Source organism: Zophobas morio, unplaced genomic scaffold, assembly GCF_036711695.1.
Source record: "Zophobas morio isolate AGI-343-1 ecotype UQ-CSIRO unplaced genomic scaffold, CSIRO_AGI_Zmor_V1 ptg000012l, whole genome shotgun sequence".
Classification (NCBI taxonomy): Eukaryota; Metazoa; Arthropoda; class Insecta; order Coleoptera; family Tenebrionidae; genus Zophobas; species Zophobas morio.
In genome coordinates this window covers 2244483-2252233 of record NW_026972117.1, presented here as the reverse complement: position 1 = coordinate 2252233, position 7751 = coordinate 2244483, and positions in this window count along the sequence as shown.

Genomic DNA, 7751 nt, shown 5'->3' with positions numbered 1-7751 from the left:
AACGACACTGTACCAGTGGTAGGTAGAATCCCTTGACAGAGACGTACTTTTAAAATTTCATGAAAGTCGGCTATCATTGGTTAAACCACCTAGGTGTACGTGCTTACTGGAACAATAAGTCGTCGGCGGACACTGAGAGCAAACTATGTCATTAATAAAAGTGACAAAAAGCAGTGACTTCAGGACGGATCCCTGAACAACGATTAAAAACCTTGCAAGATTCATATAATTACGTCTGCTTGACCTAATTTATGAAGATTTATAGATGGGCAGATTGTTGGTGGAACATGACTATAATTCTTTTATGTATTATGTAGTTGTTTATAATGCAACTGCACCTTATTCCATTATTAAAATTATTACTAGTAGTTCTAAAAAACATATTTACAATAGCAAATTAAGAAGGTTGAAATTAAAACTGGTCCTAGTGAGACGACCTTCATATATTTTTTTTTAATGTACTGAAAACTACAGCTTCGTTTATTTGTGTTCTGTATGTTATTAAAACGGTTATTTTTTTTAAATTCAGGAAATAAACTGTTTGTCAACTACATAAATTAAAAAAGGATAATATTAGTTTTATTTACTTTAATGTTTTTCTTTATTTCATATTTAACAGTTTATCAAAAGTTTTTGAAAAAGCACTAGATATGTTTCAAGTGAGTTTGTCAGAATAAAATTTTGTGATGGTGTACTAATTAACTTATTAGCAAGAACAAAAGAAACAACAAAAAAATACAAGAAAAACTGGACGAAAAACGCAAAAAAGATGATTAAAAAACACAAAAAATGGGACACAGAAAATGACAAAAAAGTTGAAAAAAGAAAAATTATAAAACGAAAGAGAACCCCAAAAGGTCCATAAAGAGAGACCAAAAATATGGCAAAAAAAGAGTAATAAAAAAACTACAAAAAATGAAAAAAACTCCAAAGAAAAATTTAAAAAGCGACAAAAAGTGACAAAAAAGGACTAGAAGACAGAGGTAAAAAACACAAGAAAAGATTGCGACAAAAAAAAATGGCAATAAAATGCGACAAAAAAAAGACAACAGAGGGATCGAACAATAAGCGACAAAAAACGCAAAAAACGTGCATATAAAAAAAGGAGACAAAACACGAAAAAAAACACATCTATTTTAAAAAATGTACAAAAAAGGGGGAAAAACCCACAAGAAAAAGGGACAAAAAATAAGATCAAAGTTAAAACACAAAGGCAGCAACAAAACGATAAAAGGCAAAAATAAAACACTAACAATTCACAAAAATATACAAACGAAGAGATGAAATGTGAGACAAAAAAAGCACAAAAAATCCGGGACAGCAAACAGACGGACAGACGGAAACGGGAGACCTATTGCTTCGTACTCTAGGGGTCTTGAAAGGTCGAGAAAACGTAAAAGTGGAGAGTCGGCCGACAGACTCGATTACAATACTTCCCGAGCTTCTAAAAAAATGTACAGAACAACAACAAAAAAAGGTTCAAAAAAGCCACAAAAGACCTGGCGAATAAAACCAATAAACAAAGGAGTAAAAAAGGGTCAAAAAACGGACATCTAAAAAAAAGCAACAAAAACGGACAAAAAACCGACTAAAACAGTTTCAAAAAGGCTACAAAAACCAGATGAAAAAGTGAAAAAGAAGGGAATAAAAATGCAACAAAAAAAAAGAACGCCAAAAATGGATTGATTAAACAAGAGAAAAAACTCTATAAAAACACACAGGAAACAAATGTTAAAAACGTGTCAAGAAAAATAGTCTAAAAAGAAGACGACAGAAAAATGCAACACAATAAACAGAGGACAATAAAACGAAAAAAAAGGTTTACAAGAAAACGTTAAAAGAAAGCATAAAGAAATGGCCAAAGAGGTTCATAAGAACTTTCAAAAATGCGACAAAAAAGGGGAATTAACAAAACTTCGAAAGAAATGACAAAAAACTGAAAAGAAAAAGATTAAAAAAAGGCGCCAAAAAAGAGGTAAAAAAAGGTGACAAAAAAAGATGCGAAGTGACCGAACGAAAAGCGACAGAAAAAACGATTGAACAAAGCGCAAAAAACGTGCATATAAAAGAGGTGACAAAAACACAAAAAGAAGGACATAAAGTGTTAAAAAATTCCATGAAAAATTTAAAAAAGGTACCAAAAAGGGTGAAAAATTCACAAGAAAAAGAGACAAAAAATAAGCTCAAAATCTGAACAAAAAGGCAACAACAAAACAATAAAAGGCACAAATAAAACACCAAAAATCGACAAAAATAGACAAAAGAAGAGACGAAATATTCGACACAAAAGACAAAACAAAAAAAAAAGACAAAAAAAAAACAAAAATGGCTTCTACAAGAAGGTATAGAACAACAACAAAAAAGGTTCAAAAAAGCGACAAAAGATCAGGCGAAAAAAATCAATAAACAAAGAAAGGTCAAAAAATGGCCGTCTTAAAAAGTAATCAAAATGGACAAAAAACTTTCTAAAACAGGTTCAAAAAGGCGACAAAAATTAGACGAAAAGTGATAAAAAAGGGAGTAAAAAATGCAACAAAAAAGGAAGAAAAAAGGAAGAAAAAAACTCTATAAAAGTGTTAAAAAAGCGACAAAAAAAAACAGTCGAAAAAGAAAACAATAGAAAAATGCAACAAAATAAACAGAGGACAGCGAAACGAAAAAAAAAGTCCACAAAAGGTTTCAAAAATGCGACAAAAAAGGAGGACCAAGAAAACCGAAAGAAATGACAAAAAATCTGCAAAGAAAAAGGTTTAAAAAGGGAACCAAAAACAAAAAAAAAACGAAATGGGTTGAAAAAAGCCGTACAGATTTTAAAAAAGTTATTGAAAAGGAGAAAAACTCGCAAGAAAAAGAGACAAAAAAATAAAAAGGCAACAACAAAGCAATAAAAGGCACAAATAAATTACCAAAAATCCACAAAAATAGACAAAAGAAGGGACGAAATATGCGACAAAAAAGATACAAAAAAGGATCTTCTAAGAATAGGTACAGAACAATAAAAAAGAGTTCAAAAACGCTACAAAAGACCAAGCGAAAAATCAATAAACAAAGGAGTAAGAAAGGGTCCGGAAATGGGCGTCTAAGAAAGTAACAAAAACGGACAAAAAAACGACTAAAAAAGGTTCGAAAAGACGACAAAAACCAGACGAAAAGGTGATAAAAAATGCAACAAAAAATTACACCGAAAAAAACGGCAAAAAAGGAATTAAACAAAGGAAAAACTCCACAAAAATGGAGCAAAACATGCTAAAACACACAAGAAAAAAGTGTGAAAAAACAGCCTAAAAAGAAGACGACAGAAAAATGCAACAAAATTAACAAAGGACAACAAAACGAAAAAAAAAACAGTTTACAAGAAAACGTAAAAAATACAAATACATCGCCAAAAAGTCCATAAAACGCTTTCAAAAATGCTACAAAAAAAGGAGAACGAAAGAAAGGACAAAAAAAAACTCAAACAAAAAAATTTTAAAAAGGCTTCAAAAAAGAGGTGAAAAAAGGTAACAAAAAAGCGACAAAAAAAAAGGCAAAAAAGACGAGAAAAACGATTAAGAAAGAGGGCGAATGAAATGCGACAAAAAAAAACTATTAAAAAAATCACAAAAAACGTGCATAAAAACCGACAAAAACCGCAAAAATTTGACTAAAAAATCTACAAAGAAATGTAAAATAAAGGACAAAAAAATGTTAAAAAAAATGGAAAAACTTTTTTGACGAAAAACGCAATAAAAAAAGGGAACAAGAAATGACATAAGAAAAAGAAATAAAAAATGCGAAAAATCCGAAAAAAGTCAATAACGATAAAAAAAGCTTCTAAAAAAGTGTAAAAAAAAACAAAAAAATATGAAAAAAAGGGTTAAATAAGGCGACAAAACACCAGCTGCCGGTGTGAAAATCGATAAAAAAAGAAATAAAAGAATACAACAGAAAATGACTTCAAAAAATGCAACCATAAATGACAAAAAAGTGACAAAAAACGCTAAAAAAAGCCATAAAAACCGATGAAACAAGGTTAAAAAAGGCGTCAATAAAGAGACAAAAAGCAATTTAAAATATTTTTATAAAGTGCAATATTCAAAATTAATGAAGTACCACATTCCGAATTTATGAAATACAGCATTAAAAATTTTATGAAATTTAGTAACATTTATGTACTAGCCAAATTTTGGGTAGAATTTTGAAAATATTGACGATTTTCCTCAATGATTTTATGCATATAGTTATAAAATTTAATAACGATGGAGTTTCCAAGATAAAAAAGTTAATACAGACAACGGACAGCCAGAGAGGGGAGACCCATTCTTTCAAACTCTAGGGATCATGAAATGTCGAGAAAACAAATTAACTAATTATCAAACGGACAATCGAAAAATAAAAAGGATCCAGTTTTATTATATTTGGCGAACGGCTTCTTCCATCACCCCTTTAGTAGTCTGTTGTGTCTCTCAACTGTCAATTTTGTTTAAATTTTATAAAATAACATATTCCTACGCTTTTTTTATGAAACCATGATTTTTTCCCCAAGACATCCACATTTTTTCGAAAAATAATAATCAATATTGTATGACAACAATGACGTTATCACGAAATTTTGTAGCGAAAAAACATACATTTTACAACTTTTCTCGAAAAAATGTTTATTTCAGTGGCTTGTTGTGGTCACTACAATTACAATGACAATTAGAGAGTTGCGGCTTAAATATTTGACGACGTTTCCCGAAACTGTTTTTGTTGTACGAACGATCTTTGACCTGAGGCCTGTTCAAACACCGAATTTAAAGGAGCCGACATGCAGATGCTCCAATTTTCTCGTCGCTTGTCATCTTGTGTAATTGTTTTGGTGTTTTTTCCGTGTGGGAAAGAAAAACGTTTTTTACAGCGCGAATGCCGGTCTATGATGTTATTGTTTAGACAATTAGATAAGACTGCAATAAATTGAGTTCCGTGATGCTCGATGTTGTCGAGGATTTCCCGCTTACGTATTTTTTTGCAACAAAATTGGAAAAATTAATATTTTGAAGAGTCTGAATGAAGAAAAGTAAAAAAAACATGGGAATTTATTCGCCACTAATAAACAATCCATTTGTGACGCAGCGGAAGTTGAACGCACACTGTGTTTTCCGAAAGAGTAAAATTTGTTCCACCAAAACAACAATTCTTTATAACCATAATTACCAACATGACCATTACCAGCCGAAAATGATCCACAACAACGAATCGACGACGTGTTGAAAGACCACGATTCGCCAACTTTCGCCACATTATTCCATTTTACTTGTAAATCAGCAACCTCAGGGAAACGTGCAATCAACGCAAAATTTATAGCCTTTTTATGACATCTTAATTAATTCGCGTCACTCAACACTCTTAAACGATCCGTACCGGAAAGGCGATTTTTCCCGTTTAATTTGTAAGCAAGCAATTTGAAATCAGGTGCAATTTCCATTTTTACGTCGGCTCGTTCCCGCTCCCTTTTTAATGCAAGGCCAGCACATTCATGTAAATCTCCAGCAAAATGAATAATTACCACGATAATTAGACGGAATTTCGGAAAGTCAGATCAGAGTAGCGGCCATATTTCACGCCGCCTTGAACGCTCTGTCGAAAGAATCACGATCGGAAACAAACGCCTCTCCGGCGAAGGTTAAGATGAAAAAGAGAAAAACGGGAGAGTCGATAAATTGTAGCAGCTCGGAAAAAATTGTAGATTAATGTGTCCTTGTGCGGTAGAGCACGATCGAAGAAAAAATCCTTTTTAATCATTATGGTTAATCACAGATCGTCATCAAAGCAGCCAGTGTAACGACAAGCTAATGGCCTTAAAGTCGCATGAAAAAGTGTGAAATTGTTAATTGGTAGTGAACGGGGATGCTGCGTGCTATTGTTTAAGAGTTTATTAATATTAATAAATCGGTAGCCTTCGTATAACGGAGAATTGTGTCAGGAAATTCGCTTTTTCTGCGGACGGGAAGAGCAAAATGCAAAATTTAATTGCTGCAGTGCTTTGAGGTTTTTTCAGGATTTAATCCGCGCTAATTGCCGAATTTTATACTCTTGTTAAGTATGTTGTTAACAATTGAAATTACAAGGATATCGTTATTGTGTGCTAAGTATTTGTGTTCGTACAAATTAAACAATTACTTAATTAAAGTTTGCTTTTCATACTTTTGGCCTTCAAGTTCGCATGTTAATTAATTCATTTGTTGGATAGAAATAGTTTTGAAGTGGCTCAAAATAAAAAAAAAACTAACATCTATAATTTTCTTGAGTTTTTGTAACATTTTTACATGGAATAAAATTATCCTTGAAGGCTAATAATCAGAATTCACTAAAACATTTTTTTAATATTAAAATTTCAAAAATTTTCTAATTGTAAATTTTCACTTCAGTTTAAAATTTCAAAATATATCCCAAACAATAAAAAAAAATGTTTGGCAATTTTTTTTGGTGATCGTGTATATCACATACTGTTAAAATTCTGCATCGTCTAAGTTCATTAATATTCACAGCTTTCCGATTAATAACGTAATAATTTTTGGAAAAGTCTAAAAAATCACAACTACAAGGTTTTAACCATATAATCATTTTATTAATCACATAAGAACTAAACAAATAATAACAATTTATAAACAAATTAATAAACGCTTAAATGAACTAATAAAGAAATTTATAAACGAACAAATGTCAACAAATTAAAAAAATCTGAAAACTAAATAACCGAAAAATAAAATATTCAGAAGTGGAGGGATAAAAAAATTTGAAATTGGAAACCAGGAAAACTGTAAAAACAGCAGAGGGGAAGAGTGAATAATCTGAAATTTAGAGAAACAAAAAAACAAACAAAGATAAACAAGTTTGAAGGTTGAAAAATCGACAAATGGAAAAATTTTTAAGCAACCAAGTTTATAAAAATAAAATTTATAAACCACCAATATTAATGAATGAAAAACATAAATAAAGAAATTTGTGGTTGAATTTATAAATAAATTCATAAAAAAATATAAACAAATAAATTTATTAACAAATTTACAAATAAATGGAGCTATAAATAAACAAATTTTATGAGTAAACAAATTTGTAAAAAAAACAAATTCATAAACAATTAAATGAAGAGAATTATAATTAAAAGATTTATAAACGAATTTATGAATATTCAAATTTATAAACCAATTTTTAAAAACGAATTGAAAAATTGTAACAATTTAACTGTTGAAAAACCGAACAACAAATGAATTTATAACCAACTAAATTCAGAAATGTGTAGACAAATTTATAAATAAAAAGTAAATTTATAAATAAAAAAATATAAACAAACAAATTTATGAACAAATTTTCAAATAAACAAATAATATATAAACAAGCAAATTCATTAACGAATTCATTCGTTAATGGATTTGATTATTTGTTTTGTTTATTTAAACAAATTCATAAACAAATCAATAAGGATACAAATTAATAAATCAACAAAAAATAAACGAATTTATAAACAATTTACACAAAAACAAATTGATAAATAGACATATTAATAAATGAATTAATAAATGAATAGTTTAATGTACAAATACACAGAAATAACAAATTTATAAACAAATTTTTAAAGACCAAACATATTAAAATTGAAAAATTGTAACAATGTAACTGGTGAAAAATTGGACAATCGAAAAATAAAAAAGATTAAGAAAGTTGAAAAATTGAAAAATTGAGGCATTTTAACTTGAAAAGTTGAAGAAACGACAAATGAATTTATAACT